Consider the following 15468-nt stretch of genomic DNA (forward strand, 5'->3'; position numbering starts at 1 on the left):
TTAAATCACTAGACATAATTAATGAGTTCTTACACATATTTGACATATTTATTATAAGAGTTGAAAATAACTCTTACACATTTGACATTAGGGTAGAAAATGTTGTCATCCAATTATTTACAACACTCCCCCTTGGATGACATCATTTCATATTAGAGTTCAACTTTGAAGTACTACCTCATTAAAAACCTTGCTAAAGAAAACCCAGTGGGAAAAACTTTAGCGAAGGAAAAAAGAGTGTAGTGTATAGTTGACTCCCCCTTATTTAGACATCTATTACATTATATTCTATGCTCATGTCACATTCCGATAACATGAACATGTTTTCTAAAGATTGCAGTAGGAAATGCCTTCGTAAAAAGGTATGTTGCATTGTTGCTGGATTGAACATATTTTACTTCAACCTGATGGTTCTTTATAAGCTCCTAAGTGTACTCGCTCTTGATATATCATTCTTTCATTTGAGTGAAACATGTTGAGTTATCTTCATAAATTAAAGTCGGGCATGTATCCTCTTCAAGTCCACACGAAGTTAAAACCAGTTGTGTCATCAATCTTAACCATGTACATTCTCTACTAGCTTCATTTAGTGTAATTATTTCAGCATGATTTCAGGATGTGGCAACAAGTGTTTGATTTTGAGAACGGCAGGAAATTGCAATACCGCCATTCATAAATATGTATCCAGATTGAGATCTAGCTTTATGAGGGCCAACAAATAACTTGCATCTGCATAACCAATCAAGCCTTGTTTTGAAATGTTACGAGAAAATAACCCTAAATCAATCGTTCCTCGAAGGTATCGAAAAATATGCTTAATCCCATTCCAATGTCTTTTTGTTGGGGATGAACTGAACCTTGCTAGCAAGTTTACAGCGAAAGAAATGTCAGGTCTAGTACAATTGGTAAGATATATATAAGAGCTCCAATTTCATTAAGGTATGATACTTCTGGACCAAGGACTTCTTCATTTTCTTCGCATGGACGAAATGGATCCTTGTCAATATTTTAATGATCTAACACCCATTGGAGTGCTTAAAGGATTGACATTGTCCATATTGAAACATCTCAAGACTCTTTCTATGTAATTTGATTGATGCACAAGTATTCTGTTAGGCATATGCTCAATCTATAAACTAAGACAATATTTGGTTTTTCCAAGGTCTTTCATTTCAAATTCTTTCTTCAAAAGTTCAATCACTTCAAGGATTTCTTTATTTGTTCCAATAATGTTTAGATCATCAACATTGACAGCAATGACCACATATCCGGATGTTGATTTCTTAATAAATACGCATGGACAAATAGTGTTATTTTTATAACCTTTACTTGTCAAATAATCGCTTAAACGATTGTACCACATGCGCCCAGGTTGCTTTAACCCATACAAAGATCTTTGTAGTTTTATAGAATACATTGTTGGATTAGGTGTCTAAGCCCATAACTATTTTGGTATGTACTTGACCCGATTGTGAGCATGGTCCTTTTGGGTTGCCTTCACTATAGCAACTGATAGGATGAATTAAGGAGAAAGAGGATTAATTATGATTTATTAATATATTATATGAATAATATATTAAAAGAGAAATCATATTGTTTAATTAATATTAGTCAAGAATTAATTAAGAATTAGCTTTGTGGCTAAAAGACATTAATTAAATAAAGGGGACTTGAACTGTCAATTGTGTGATAGTTGAATATTGGGCTAATGGACTCCATAGAAGTTGGAGTGGACGAAATCTATGGGAAAACCCGTTAGAATTCGTCCAAGGCCTCTAAGGAGGGAGTCAATGGGCTGCTTAGAGCCTAAGCAGTCAAATTAGGGTTTCCTTGTTTGATAACCCTAATAGCCTACCTATATAAAGAATCCCTAAGTCCCCAAAAACGTGTCCAACTCTTTGAGATAACCCTAGAACGTTTTTGTGGCTCTTCCTCCTTCTTCTAAGTTCATCTTGTTGCTTATGGTGTTTGTGACTCCGTTAGAGGTGCAACATTTGAGGCACTAGGCTTTCAGAAGTCAATTACAAGAAGGATTAAGATTGTTATTGCTATATAACAATCAAGGTAAGATCTAAACTCCATTCTTTTGTCAATTTCGATTATTAGATGCTAGATCTAGGATTTATGAGCTTTGGATGATTATTGCATGTTCATTAGACAAACTAGATCCAAAGCTTTAGGGTTTGCATGTACACCATAAGATTGATGCAGTGCTCATAACCCATAAGTGGTATCAGAGTCTAGGCTGTTTGTTTGATGTATTTGATGTTTTACATGATTATTCAAAGCTGGAAATCGAAAAAACTTGGATCTGGAGGCTGGACTCGCCGAGTCCATATGTGAACTCGTCGAGTTCACTGGCAACTCGACGAGTCCATGGTTGGCTCGACGAGTCGGAGTATCAGATGCCAGATTTTTCGGGTTTTTGACCTATTTTGCTGTGGGATAATTACCAAAAATGTTTTTAATTGATAAAATCCGATTTTTATTGATTTGGAGTGATTATCCTTGCCAAAATAGAAGATAATTGTAAATTAATTAGATAATCACTGCCTTATATGATAAACTTGATTTATTTGAATTATTTGATTGGATTATCTTGCCATAAAATTGAATTAGGTCAAATTTAGATAATTACCAATTATTTGATTAATTAAATTATTTGTAATTTGATCTAGATAGTTTTGGAATTTAAATTTTTTGATTAAAAAGTTTAATTTTGAAATGTTTTAATTCTAATCCGTAAGGTTTTGAAATGTTTCAAAACTTGCCTTCAAGTTTTGGAATTTAAAATTTTGATTAAAAGTTTAATTTTGAAATATTAAATTTTAAAACCCTAGTTTTGAAAAAGTTCAAATTACAACCTTATGGTTTTACTAAGTTAATTAAATGTATAATTAAAAGAGAATTAATAAATCCATAATGATATGGTTTATATTTAATTAAATTAAAAGTATAATTTATTAAATTAGACCACCTAGTATTTTAAAAGTGTAAAATACACCCTTATACTATATATAAAATTAAAGGTCTAATATTATATATGTATGAGTAAAGAGTCAGTCTTACCGTTAGTAGGCCTCATTCACGAAGCTGGTCTCTAAGGGGTGTTTAAGGAAGCGGCCTGTAAAATGACCGTCATTGGGTATCCACTCTTACCCACTGCACTCTTGACTAGTGGAGGGTCGTTAGCCGAACGGGTATGATAGGACACAACCTTCCATTATAAGTATAATGAAGTACAAAGTAACTAAACACTTTTATAAATTCCCAAATCTTAGTTACTTTAGGAAAAATGTGGAGTTGGTGCTATTCCATGAAATTACACTTTGTACCCTTGATAAGACGTTAGTGGAGCGCGTGTGGTTAACCGGCACACTAATTGGGCTCTAATCAAAGGTAACAAATGCTGACTCGATGTTTGTCATAGATCGATGAAGCGTGTGTGGTTAACCCGCACGTCGATTAGGTGACTGTAACATTGGGGGCACCATGTATATTTGCATGGTTATCCACAACTTGTTTGTGATCCTTGGCATCCCAGTCACAAACGAAGGGCACAATCGAGATTTAAACATGTCATTGAAAAGTTCAATGAATCTCGAAGGATCTAGGAGTTTCAATTCATTTAAAACTTAAATTCCCTTTTTCGTTTTTCATGGTGGAAATTGGTAAATCGTCATTTACCTAACTTCAAATGTTCTGCAATTTGGATTACGACATCCCTCTTCCAAGTTGTAGAATATTGTGTTGGGTCCTAGCTTTGATATTTCATTTGGGTGTTATATTAAGGATTCCAATCAACTAACTTGAATTTCTCCCGTTTTGTAGATTTCAAAGTCTGACAACTATGGTCTTCCTTAATCCATTGGAAAAGGTTTTCCACATGAAGATGATGTTCCACGATTGGATTGTGGAAATGGAAATCATGCTTCACTTCCTCCACCTCCTCCTATAATTCTCCCTGGCCCACAAGTTCGAAGGCTTGAAAAGTTCAAGATAACTCAAGCCCTATTGGCAAAAAGACATGAAGATGGGAAGTCTGTGTGTGCACACGTCTTAGAGATGAAGTCACACATTGACAAGTTGAAAATGATGGGTGTTGTTTTCCCAGGGAAGTTGGTTGTTGACTGGGTTCTTCAATCACTTCCCGGATCATATGGTGAGTTCATTAGAGAGTACTATATGATGGATCACGGCGTGACCCTCATTGAGTTGACTTATTTGCTTATTGCTGCTGAATCAGCAATGATTTGGCGCACTGGTCTAGCAAATGTGTCTGGTAAGTCAACCTCCCATGCTTCTATGGAAATTGATGGCAACATTGGAAGTCCAGAAAAGTTTTCTCTACGCAAGAGAAAGGCTGAGTCTGAGATTGTCTCGTGTGCTATTCCGAAGAGGTCCACTTGTTTCTATTGCCAAGAAAAGGAGCATTAGTTACGAAGCTGCCGCAATTATCTGAAGGATCGCGAAGATGGGAGAGTCAAGCTGTATGACTCTGCTTCAGGTAAAATCCATTATCTAACTCTATTAAGTTCCTATTTTTTGATTCTTAATACATGATGTGATAAGATTGCATTTTGATGTTTTGTAGGATCGAAGAAAATAGAGGAAGCTTAAAGAAAGAGCGAGCTGAGTCTAATCACGAAGAAATGGATTTCGATCGCATGATTCGGGAATTGGATTTTTGAGCTGCTGCTTAGAGTTATGATAGATTGCTTAGGAATATGAAATAGCATAGTTTTCATTTGAATTTTTGTTGTAAGGACAAGTTTTCCGCACCTTTTTATAAATAAAAGAAATTTTGAATTTTGTCTTATTTATACATATCCTTGCAATGTCATTTGTGAAAATTGATGCTTGTGTGTTTCTATTATAAGCGATATTAAGTGGATGCGGTTCTTAGTTATGTTATTTATTGTGACATCCCCAATTTCACGGCCAGAAAAGACCGATTTAATTTATGCTTTTAAAATAATTTCAGAGTAATCATTTGATTAAAAGTGTTGCGGAATTTGTTCCCAGAAAAACATGATAAATATGTTATCAAATCATTTCCAAAGAAATGTATTTTATTCACTTAAACCATTGGGATGTCATTGTCAATACAAAAACATAAGCATAAACAAAACTTACATTCATTTACACTAGTTATCTACTTCTCTTTTAATCTCTCAGTGTAAAGCAACTTCGTATCGATACCTGTGATACAATTAAACTGAGTGGGTCAGGCTTGGGAGCCTGGTGAGCATATAGGGTTTTCAACCCACAATAAATAATTTATTATGCTTAAACATCAAACAATCAACCCAATTACCCAATCCCCATTGTCTTATTTATTTCTTAAGGATTTACCCCAAGAATCAACTATCACTCATTCCTAAGGATTCATCCTAAGGAATAGGCACGAACTCCATCGCTGCCCAAGGTTTATACTACAAGAACTAACAACGTCGATCCCCACATACTGATCCTATACAATGATCTTACTAGATCTAGCCTAAAGGATCGATATGAACAACCAACTAACGAAACTGCTTCGGAAATCCCCTAGCAACAAACAAGGATCGATAAAGATATCGAATGAATGAAATAAGTTTAACCACGAACCTTTATTCTTAAAAGAAAGAACCACAAGACAATTAAGTCAGGAGTAGTTATCAATGCCTAGGCTGTGGTCTGAATATCGTGGGGTATGTAACCCCCAGACGCACCCTATCCAGCATCGAACTTTGCCTAGGCTGTGGTCTGAATATCGTGAGGTATATAACCCCCAGACGCACCCTATCCGGCAATGGAAACGCTGACTAATGCCTAGGTTGTGGTCTGAACCCCCAGACTCACCCTATCTGACATTATAAATGAAAACACTGACTAATGCCTAGGCTGTGGTCTGAACCCTCAGACTCACCCCTATCCGGCATCGGAAATGAAAACACTGACTAATGCCTAGGCTGTGGTCTGAACCCCCAGAGTCACCCCTATCCGGCATCGGAAATGAAAACACTGACTAATGAAGCTCGTCTGATCACTTCACAAAAGAAACGAAGACTCCAAAGCTCTTCAAAATAAAAGCATAGGGAAAATACTAATAAAGTACTCCCGTACGCTCCCGTACCCCGACACGTAATAGTGTCAAAAAGAAAAAAAAAACTAACGGATGAACACATAGTTCAAAAACACCTAATGAACATATAGTTCGAGAACACATTATGAACATATAGTTCAAACATATCTACCGATTACAAGTCTGCTAACGTTCCACTGGACTATCTAAAATAGTCTATGGCCGTTGTCTATACTCTGCTAGATGACTAGATCATCTTAAACATCGGTACCTCTCATCACTTTTATTTCACCACACATCATCTAATTCATCTACCCATGTTTTACCCAACATATTTGTAGATAAAAATACATATACAGTTTAAAACTTGTATAAAACATCTATTTAACAGTCACCTTAATTAAACAATTGATATAATTACACATAGCACGTATTTTAAGGAAAATACTTCATATATATGTGTAAGGTGAAAGTGACTATACACTCACTTGATTAATGAAAATCAGGCAGCAATTCGTTTCCTAAAAACGATCGTTTCTAACAAAACCGGGAGTTTTATTGAGAAACCGGGCTCTGCGAGGGGTCGGGCTTCGAAACCGAAAAGATAAATTTTCCGGGCTTCTCGGGCACTTCGTGGCGTATTCCGGGGGTTATAATTGATATCGGGGCTTCGAGGGAAGTTGAAATGAAAGAAATATTGAAAAAAGGGCTAAAATTGACACTTTTCCAAAATATACCTGGGAGGTCTCGCACCCTCCTATTTATAGGTGCGAGCCTCCTGATCCAACGGTTGAGAATAAGCCACGCGTCAGCAGATCCGAAGAAGAGCTCACGTGGGTTGCACATGCGAGGCCTCGCTGGCAGCTCCTGATTGGACCGCAGTCTAGTCCGAAGTAGGGAGGGTTCGTGGCACCTGCAAGGCTCGGACAGCTGGTGCGACACGCGTCGGTGCGAGGTAAGGCGGCTTCGGATGGAGGAGTCACCTGGCACGCGTCGGACTCTCGGCTGCACACGCATCACTCCTCAGATGCTTCCACGACTTCGGTGACTCAGCAGAATTTCGGACACGTGGCACATTCTTAGCGAAGGTGACGTGGCCGAAGTCCACGTATGCGAAAATCCTCGGTTTTTGGGATTTTTCTCGATTTTCGCGCCAAAACTTCTAAAATCCATAACTTTCGCATACGAGCTCCGTTTTTGACGTTCTTTATATGCACGCGTAGGTAAAATTATGCTCTACAACTTTCGTTTAGACTTCGTCGGCTAATTTTGATTTTAATTTTTATATTATTATTTTTAACAGACCGGGACAGGAAATCCGTTAAAAATTCATAACTTCTTCATCCGACGTCCGTTTTCGTCAGACTTTTTACCACTGTGCTACTAATGACGAGACCTTCGATTCTCGTTTAGGTTGTGTCGGCTAAAAATCACTCGATCTAAAATTCGAGTTTTTAGCTGTCTACTGCTAAGCTGAAACTTCGAAAAATCATAACTTCCTCATACGAAGTCAGATTTGGGCGTTCTTTTTATACCTACTCTCGGTTAAACGAACACTACGAGTTTCGTTTAGATCACTAAGGCTAAAAAGTAGTTTATCAAAAACTCACTTTTTACGACATTCAGCACCGTGCCGGTTTATCATGAAACTTCGACAGGTCATAACTTCCTCGTTATAACTCGGATTTCGGCATTCTTTATATATCCGTAATCCCACGCCCACTACAAGTTTCTTAATAGATATTGGCTTTATCTAAAATTTAATTTTGACGCTCATTTTTTATTCTTAATTAATTAAACCCTAATAATTAAGCATAAAAAACATAATTCACATAATATTCACATAATTCCCTTTCATTTCTTCAAAATGAGTTACAAAGGTTAACCTAGACCATTATGTCAATATTAATGCATAGCCTAGAAACACGGGCATTACATTTATGGTAAGTGTCGAAATTTTCTAAGGAAAGATTCTCATCGCCCAAGTTTCAATTGGACAGAAACTTGGAATCATACAACTTGTATTGTATGATGTATGGAAATCTTGGTACTTAGGAAATTAAGACTAATTCCTTTTTCACATAAGTATGTGAAGGACTAAAGGGTCTAGTGCACAATGTTGAGTGTTGATCAAGTCCACCATAAATAACAATGAAAGCTATTCGTCATGTTTTACTAAATGTTTAGTAAATATGGTTATGTTTATAAGATTAAGTGTAATTCTGAAACATTGGGAAAGTTTCAATGTTTGGCAGAACGAATAAGAAGAATCAATTAGGCAGAAAGATAAAAGTTTCTCCAATCTGAAAAGATGGGAGAGTACTTAAGTATCATGTTTTATCATCGTCTCATTGATTGTGAAACCATATCACAATTGATCCTCTAAGGACACCTTAGTGAACTACTATGGCTAAGAAGAGGAATCGGAAATTGTTGAAATGGTTAAATCAAAAAGGATGAGTCATACTTCGTTCCAAAATCAAGTCTTAGAGTCATACTCCAAGATTGTGACTTGAGTGACACATCTTAAGAAGATTTAACACACTCATCAGATGTGGAGTAGGAAAATGTTTTTCTTACTCTTGCACGTTTGAAATTGGTAAGTTGTGATGTCTTGGATAAGACAAAGACCAACTAAGACCAATGTGTGTAGTGTTTGTCTTGATAATAATCCGCACTTACTCTTGAATATTTGTTTGTCAAGAAATGTTTCTTGACAAGAGAATCTTATATGTCAAGAGGTTAGTGGGAGTCTTAAAGATCTTGAAAGGTTTCAAGAACTAATTAAGAGTAAACCTATTGTTAATCACTAGCACATGACTTGAGGTTTGTAACCTATCGTGTTGACATATTCTTGTTTTTGTGCCATTCCAGTAGAGTTACTTGTGCATATGAGTTCTGCGAGTTCTCAATAGACTGCATAAAGGCAAGCACCTTGTTCAATGAAAGTACAATGACTGGTATAGGTAAGCTGCTAAATAACTTGGAAGCAATGGTAGGACCCTTGATGGCAAGAAATGAAGAATAAACAAGTTTTGTCCATAAGAGTTTGGATTTGTCACAAACATTGTATTATGATTATGGTTATGACAAATTCACATGGATAGGAACACATACGCCATAAAATCTAAGTGTCATAAGGTTTCTCTCCACTTCATGAAAATAACTGTGAGGAAACGCTTTCACTAGGAAGATTTTAAGGAGTTAGCGATTGTGTAAATTGCATTTTCAAATTTGATTATGATTACGGTGTCCCTCTTCATAGTTCGAATTGTGAGATTTGGAAATTAATTTAAACATTTAAGACTTATTGCTATAAGTGCTGAAATTGTTTAGACACACATATGAGCTATCTAAGGAAAGGTGTATGAGTTTGAGAAGCTTAGATAAAGGCTTATCAAAGCATACCGTATTGGAAATATGAACTTTGGAAGTCAATAGATATATTCTTTCTAGAAGTCCAAATGTTTTCTGAATACGTGTCAAAGCTAGTGGGAGCAAAAATGTTATGTTGGCATGGATATAATCATCATGTTAGTGGGATCATGATTATTATTTTAAGTGTTACAAGTTATCAATATTAATTATAGAAAACAAAAGGTTCACTTTGCAAAGTTGCAGGGGTTGAAAAGTTGTTTTGCTATAATTAAGGGAGAGAATATTATACTTCGTTTCGAATTCTAGAAGCTTAGACCTAGAAATTTTAATTGAATTTAGTCGAAGGACATATATGGATGTTATGTTGAAAAGATTCAACATAAAGGAATTCTATATATGGCAATATTATAGCAAGAAACTGGTAAAGTATCACGTTTTTCCATTATGAATCGTGTCCAATACGTTTCGGGTATAGGATCGATTGCATATGCTGTAATATTCGACCGTTCTAAAATTTTCCAAATGCCTAGGGCATTAAGAGGGAAAAGGGACTAGAACCGGTTTAACTAAAATAATTAAACAACCGTCAAGGATAATCTAAGGTTCGCTAATGATTGGTCCCTTGTGAGTAGTTAGAAGTATAGTAATGAATGGACCAAAATGACATTATTATGATTAGATATGATTCTATTAATAATGAGTTGTCATATGGAAAATATGGAAATATTTCCATATTGGGAGTTGGATATTGAGAATCCATGTCTATATTAGAAACTTCTATGCAAGAAGGATGTTCAAAGGAATGTAGTTTGAATGTGAGACTTCATATTTATGGAATTGCCTTGTAGCAATCTCCAATAGAGTACTTTGTAATTTCATTGGCAAAGTCTTGGTGACTTTGGTGCTATAAGATTACAAAAGGATCATTACATAAAATGTTAGAATCTAACACATTCTAATAGTGACAAGAATCTTGTATTCTTACACTAATGATAAGGATTAGGAGTTGTGAAATGAGTATCATTGGAAATGTGTTCAAATGATCTATTTCACAAAGTATGGACCATAGGTAAACATAGTGTGCATGCTTGGAGCATGGGGACAGCTGTTGTTATAATTCAAGTAATAAGTTGATTACCCGAAACATTATACAATGAATAATGTGTAATCAATATGGTGACTAAATAAAAGGAGTTTTATTTATACTAAAAAGTTTGGGGCCATATTGGATTCGATTATTCTTGTGTTTCACTTTGCATGTTTTGACTTCCCGAATAATAAGATTATTCGAACGTTCCACAGTCGCTCATACTTTGGAAGTAGGTATGAAAGAAGATTGTCATGAATTGGTTTATAGATTGTCTAAAGTGTATTTGACATAGCAAAAGTTTGTTGCAACGTTCATGAGTGCTTATGAATAAGATTTGAGCATTGGATTAAACCCACGCTCACTTGAATCACTTCATGGATTTTATCACGGATGATTAGTGAGACGATAATATCTTATATTCTTGAAACCGAGATGTGTGAGTTGTATTCTGCAAGTCGATTGCACATTGATAATATGTAAACGCACCAGTAACTTGGTGTTATAAAACATATTGTTGTGTGTGATTTGATGAGTAGGTACAAGCGAGCATTGAGTCAAAGTTTATCCGTTCCTTTTACCCAAAGTGGGATAAAAGCGATATTTGTGGGCCCCTCGATGATTTAGTGATGACACCCTAAGCGCTTGGCCAAGCCGTGACTAAGTTGATGTGTTCAATTGTAGTCTGTTGTCAGTCGTCATAAATCGGAAATCGGGAAACAACACATAGACTGAGAGAATGATTATAGTCCATGTCTCATATCTACACAATATCCGGAATGGAAGGACGCGTTTCTGATAAGATTAGAGTTGACATCGGCTTTTGAAAGCTACGATTGTTGATCAGGTTCTGAAGTCGTATTTGCAAAATAGTTATTAGACTTATCCAAGTGGGAGACTGTTGGATTAGGTGTCTAAGCCCATAACTATTTTGGTATGTACTTGACCCGATTGTGAGCATGGTCCTTTTGGGTTGCCTTCACCATAACAACTGATAGGATGAACTAAGGAGAAAGATGATTAATTATGATTTATTAATATATTATATGAATAATATATTAAAAGAGAAATCATATTATTTAATTAATATTTGTAACACCCCTAATCCAGCAGCACCAAGAAAAGAAAGGAAAACCCTAAGTCAATGAGTCAACTCGTCGAGTCCAAGGAAGCGCTCGACGAGTCGGAGCGAGTTCCTTGTCGGGGGACTAAGTGGCCGACTCGGCGAGTCGGGGGACCGACTCGGCGAGTCTGTTCTGGGTAGGAAAACCCTAAAATCAGGACTCGATGCCCTATTTAAGCGTCTTATTCCCCTCCCCCCAGCCTCATTTACAGCCTCCGGTGTGCAAACCCTCACCCACGAAACCCTAGTGTCCCTCTTGAGTTTGTGAGCCATTTATGAGTGATTTTGGAAGCTCTTGAAGCCTAGAAGAAGAAGAAGAAGGAGATTGAAGGTTCAAGGAGAAGGTTATAGATCCAGGGATTTCGTTTCATTCTCATCACTTTGTGGTAATCAAGCTTCTATCTTGCCTTGTAGTTTCTTAGATCTCCTTATGGTCACTTTTGTGGGGTTTTTGTCCAAGAAACTTGATCCTTGGGATTTGGACGTCCCAAGCTTGGATCTCTTCAGATATGGAGTCCTTAATGGTTGTGAAGGCATAAAGGTGCAAACTTTATGCCATTAAAGTCCCATGCAACCCTAGGGAAGGTTATTATGGTCTCTTAAGCTCCAAAAGGCCATGCATGGAAGGAAAGGTGGAATCTTTGCGTTTTCATGAAGCATCTAGGGTCTAGATCTGAACTTGTATGCCTTAGATTGAAGTATTGGTGGCTTGTGGACCAAGATCTAGGTCCTAAGAAGTTAGGGTTTCAGTTAATGCCATCTTATGAGGGTGTTAGCGGGTGAAGTTGGAAACTTTACCCTTGAATGGACATTTTCAGGGTTTATGTGAAGTATGAAGCTTGGATCTGAATTATAGAGGCTTAATAGATTAATTTAGTCCATCAGACTGAAGGACTCGGCGAGTCCAGGGAGGGACTCGACGAGTTGGAGTGAGTTGTCCCAAGTTGGTTCGCGTTAGAACTCGGCGAGTGAGAGGAATGACTCGACGAGTTGACTCAGTTTATCACAAGTCTGGTTAGCCAGGGAACTCGGCGAGTTGGTTCAGGATTTCTATGATCTGGGTTTTAGCACTCAGCGAGTTGAGTCAACTCAGAATGTTGACTTTGACCATTAACTGTTGACTTTGAACTTTGACCAGAGTTGACTTAGTTTGACTTCTGGAGGGCATTTTGGGACTAAGTGTTATGTTGGTATTGGTAGCTCGGGGAGCTAGGGGTGCAGCAGTTCGGGAATTGCCAGATAGCAGCCAGAAGGATATCAACAGGGTTTCAGCAGTGTGAGGTGAGTCTCCTCACTGTGTGAATGGGTCTAAGGACACAATGTCGGCCCATGTAGTTATTGATGGGTTTTGAGCATTCTAACACTTCCTAAGTGTACATGCAACCCTAATAACCTTGGATCTATGTTTGTCTAATTATCATGCAAAGTTGAATTCCAAGGTTATATTCCTATCTAGCATACATGGGGAACAAATTTTAACTTGCATGAAAGATAGAATAACTTACCTTGTTGTTGCTTATGATCCTTGAAACCTTGTGAGCCTAGCACCCCAAGTGTGATGCCTCAAATGCTTCACACAACACCAAATGCTTTTGGAATGACTTTGGAGAGAATACACACTTCTAAAATCGGCCTAGCCCTCTTGTTTCTTATGTGTAGCCAATTTTGGTGGAGAATGGGTTTCTTATATAGTGTTGACACATCTAGGGTTACACCATGTAAACCCTAATGTGTCATGACTCTTCATTTCCATGACTCATGGGTTTGTAACTCCCATGGAGCATCCATGGAGCATCCTATGGGTGGAACCCAACTTGATAATCCATGGAGCCTCTTAGCCCACTATATAAGATATGGAAGATTTACATAATCTACCCATATATTTAATTAGTTATCTTTTGATCACTTAATTAATTCTAAATTAATTCTTGATCAAACTAATTAAATAATATTATTAATATATTAGAACTTATAATATATTAATAAACCATAAGTGTTATTTCTCTCATTTTAGTTTATCCAATTGCATGGTGCCATGCAACCCAAATGGACCATGCCGGGTCGGGTCAAGTACATACCAGAAATAGTTATGGACATAGACACCTTATCCAACAGTCTTCCACTTGGATAAGTCTAATAACTATAACTGCAATACTTCAGGAACCGATCGGCAATCGTAGCTCTTTCAAGGTCTCTCGGAACTGAGAAGATGATGATACGCCATTTAAGATAAGTGATCATATAATCCTCTGTTCTAGATATCAGCCGGACAAATACATGGAACAATGTCTTACTTATTATCCAGCAGTTTGTTTCCCGATTTCCGATTTGTTTGACAAAGAACTTAATTGAACACATCAACTTAGTTCTGACCGGGCCCGGTACATAGGTCAAAACAAAATCATCGAGGGGCCTATATATCAGCTTCTAATCCAAGAAGGAACAGATAAACTTCGACTCATATGTTTGTTCTACCACTCATTGAATTATACACAAAAGCACGTTTTATAACATCGAGTTACCAATGCGTTAACGTACAATCAATGCATAACCAACTCATAAGTAACAAATCATATCTCTAGGTTTGAAGACTTATATGATATTACCGTCTCACGATCACTCGAGATAAATTCCATGAAGTGATTCCAGTGAGCGTGGGTTGAGTCCAATGCTCAGAACTTATGAGCACTCATGAGTGTTGTAGCCATGTCCAACAACTTAGACCTCTACAACCAATCATGACAGTCTTGATTCATACCTACTTCCGACATATGACCGACTGTGGAGGTTCGAATAATATGATATACCAAACATAATTATTCTGGAAGTCAAAACATGCAAAAGAAATATAGTAAACGATCGACAAGAGATAGCAACACTTTACTCATAAATAAAACACCTTTTATTCATCATCTAATGTCAATTACACTTTACAAATTTCAAGGTTATCTAACTACTAAATCTAATATCATCCTTCAGCCCTATGCTCCGAGCATGCTGGAGATGCTTAACCCGAGTCAGTCCTTTCGTGAGGGGATCTGCTGGATTCTCATCCGATGATACCCTTTTGCCATGAGGAGTCCTTCTTCTATTCGATGTCTGATGAAATGGTATTTTCTGTCGATGTGTCTGGATCTCCCATGATCCCTTGGTTCCTTGGCTAAGGCAACTGCACTTTCACTATCACAGAAAATTTCCATTGGCTCTTTAATAGCTGGTACAACTCCAAGGTCTCCAATGAAGTTCTTCAGCCATATCGCCTCCTTTGCTGCCTCGCTAGCTGCTATATACTCTGATTCGCAAGTTGAATCAGCCACTGTCTCTTGCTTGGAACTCTTCCAAGAAATTGCTCCTCCATTTAAGGTAAAGACCCAGCCTGACTGAGAGCGGAAATTATCCCTATCAGTCTGAAAGCTAGCATCACTATACCCTACAACTCTCAAGTCTTCACTCCCACCGAGGGTAAGGACCCAGTCCTTAGTCCTCCGTAGGTACTTGAGGATATTCTTTACCGCAGTCCAGTGTGCCTTGCCAGGGTTCCCCTGATACCTGCTAACCATGCTCAAAGCAAAGGCTACATCAGGTCGAGTATACATCATAGCATACATGATCGATCCTACAGCCGAAGCATAAGGTATTCGACTCATTTCTGCTATCTCAGCCTCAGTACTAGGGCTTTGTGTCTTACTCAATCTGGCATTACTCTGGATGGGTAACTCTCTTTTCTTGGAGTCCTGCATGCCGAATCTCTTCAACACCTTATCCAAGTAAGTACTCTGACTAAGTCCAATTAGTCTTTTACTCCGGTCTCTC

The sequence above is a fragment of the Lactuca virosa genome, chromosome 3 (genome assembly GCF_052849685.1).
Source record: "Lactuca virosa cultivar CGN04683 chromosome 3, Lactuca_virosa_CGN04683_v6, whole genome shotgun sequence".
NCBI classification, from domain to species: Eukaryota; Viridiplantae; Streptophyta; class Magnoliopsida; order Asterales; family Asteraceae; genus Lactuca; species Lactuca virosa.